We start from the raw sequence: 3,054 nt of genomic DNA on the forward strand, positions 1-3,054 counted from the left end.
AGCTAATCAAAAAAGCAATAGAGGTAGGCCGTTTCTCACTCTTGACTCCAGAACTACTGCAGTCGCGAACAAGTCACTACCATCCTCAATACCGCTTTCTAATTAACAACTCAGAACGAATGTTTCTTATTATTAATTCCAGAACTACTGCAATCACAAACAAGTAACTATCTTTCTTAACGAAGCTAATCAAAAAGGAAGTAGAGGTAGGCTGTTTCTCACTCTTGACTCCAGAACTACTGCAGTCGCGAACAAGTCACTACCATCCTCAATACCCCTTTCTAATTAACAACCTAGAACGAATGTTTCCTATTATTGATTCCAGTTCAACCGCAGCCGCAAACAAGTAACTATCTTTCTTTACGAAGCTAATCAAAAAAGCAATAGAGGTAGGCCGTTTCTCACTCTTGACTCCAGAACTACTGCAGTCGCGAACAAGTCACTACCATCCTCAATACCACTTTCTAATTAACAACTCAGAACGAATGTTTCTTATTATTATTCCAGAACTACTGCAATCACAAACAAGTAACTATCTTTCTTAACGAAGCTAATCAAAAAGGAAGTAGAGGTAGGCCGTTTCTCACTCTTGACTCCAGAACTACTGCAGTCGCGAACAAGTCACTACCATCCTCAATACCCCTTTCTAATTAACAACCTAGAACGAATGTTTCCTATTATTGATTCCAGTTCAACCGCAGCCGCAAACAAGTAACTATCTTTCTTTACGAAGCTAATTAAAAAAGCAATAGAGGTAGGCCGTTTCTCACTCTTGACTCCAGAACTACTGCAGTCGCGAACAAGTCACTACCATCCTCAATACCACTTTCTAATTAAAAACTCAGAATGAACGTTTCTTATTTTTGACCGCAGAACTACTGCAGTATTACAAACAAGTAACTATCTTTCTTAATGCCGCTAATAAAAAACAACTGAGATGAGCCGATTCTTATTTCAAACAAGTCACTACCTTCTCATTGAGAACGGCCGTTTCTTATTTTAAAAAAGTCACTACCTGTCTCAACGTCGCTATTTAAAAAAACGGAGATAGGCTGTTTCTTATTTTAAACTTTAGAAAATCCGAAGTCTTAAACAAGTCACTGCCTTACTCGACGCTATTAATACAAACAAAGATTTTAGCTGCAGAAAATTAATAACTTTCAAACTCATCGAAAGTTAAAAACTATCTACTACCATTTCTAATTGTATCTACCATAGACAGAGTTAAGCTGCAAATGAATACCAACAATCGAATAACTCGAAGTCGATTATCGCATGCTGCTTTTCCCAGTCGCAATTGAAATTTGCAACACTTCGTTAAGCTGCTTATGATGATTAATCGCCGAAGAACTCGGAAATTGCAAATCACTCGCTGCTTTACTCAGTGTCGCTATTTCTAATAACAACATTGAATTAAGCGGATACAGTTATTAACCTTTGAAGAACTCAAAAGTCTCAAACCGCTTCTACCTATATCGACGTCGCTATTAATTTGCCGAAGATCCTTTGTAAAGAAAGACAAAGTTGATCTCCATCTCAACAGCCTTACCTAAAAGGCAAAGCCGGAAATGAATTTTAGAGCACGATGCTGCGAGCTAACAAGTTATTACCTATCCGCTTGCTGCATACACACTCCAGATCAAGTTCGGTTCTACCCGAATTTGTCTCTTTCCAACGGAATAACTAGTGCAAAACGTATTATAAACGGCATCGCATATCGATGAATAATCCGAAAACTATCCAAACAATACACAACCGTCTATAATCCACCTTCGCTCCAGCCCCGACAGAGCGTCGATGTAGTATTTCGCAACGTCCGCAGTATTTTATCAACGCAAAGATCCTACGCTCGGGTAACTACCCCAATAGTATTCACTTATTGTCAACTCCACACCGCTTTCGCACAAAATACCCAGTGCAACGCAATATAATGCTTCAAATTAAACTATATTCTTATGCATAGCATACGAACACAATCTCATTCACTGCTCGCACGTTAAACATTTCAAGTTTCCTCGAAAATCATTAACGCACTATACTATGTATTTGTTTTCTACACCAGTCTTAGGAACAGCCTAACTGCTCCTACAAAACCTATATAGAAAACCATCAATCGCCTGAAACTTTCACTATCCAACTAAGAACAGCGAAAAAATATTCAATAGTAAAGCAAACTTGTCAAGAACCAAAGTCAATAGTATAGATAGACTTGCCATGTAAACTAAAACTTTGGTCCTCGAACTTGTCACTCCATATATATAGGGAAAGCGCTACAAGGACGCTGTCCTGGTGATTACACAGCGTGTAGTAATACTTTACTATTGTAGAATTCCTGCATTTCCCATACAAAAGTCCATTTAATATGAAAACTAAACGAAATACAAGTCAAAAAAGTTTTTAAATTACGTTGAAAAGTATTTTTTATTCGCATAAGTACGGTATTTTACACATTAAGTACGATTTGAGTGGAAATGCGTCATTTATCGTTATATTACGTCAAAATGGGGCGATTTTTCGTACATTTTCGCCCCGCTTCGTAAGGCTTTTGTAGGCTCACCCGTATAACTTTCCATCGACATGGGTGGTACTAAACTACGTATGGAATGCTAAGGTAGTTCGCCCAACGCTTTGTGGTTGCTGAGAAAAGTTGTGTTGAGTGGTGAATTTTTGCATTTTCGGCCGATTTTGATTTTGCCTCTTTAAAAAAAATGGGAATCGTCGTGTGTAGGCCGTATTTTTGACTTTCTTGTATGAAACGTATCTGAAGAAAAGGTGTATTTTGATACGATCTACAACAATGCATCGAGGGGTCGACGCCTAATTTATTGTTTTCGCGGAGATAAATGCCTATATATTACGAAAATTATCGTTAATTTGGTCACTGTTTTGCACTTTTTCGTACATCTACGTAAGGCTTTCGTAGGCTCACCTGTATAAACTTCCATCGACATAGATAATAACATCCTACGTTGGGAATGCTAAGGTAGCACGCCTAAGTCCTGGTAGTTTTTTCAAGAAGTTGAGTCAAGTGAAAAAAATATTTGGTACAAAAAG

Source organism: Bremia lactucae, assembly GCF_004359215.1.
Source record: "Bremia lactucae strain SF5 chromosome Unknown BlacSF5_NotPlaced_18_SHOA01000004.1_1233567bp, whole genome shotgun sequence".
Taxonomy (NCBI): Eukaryota; Oomycota; class Peronosporomycetes; order Peronosporales; family Peronosporaceae; genus Bremia; species Bremia lactucae.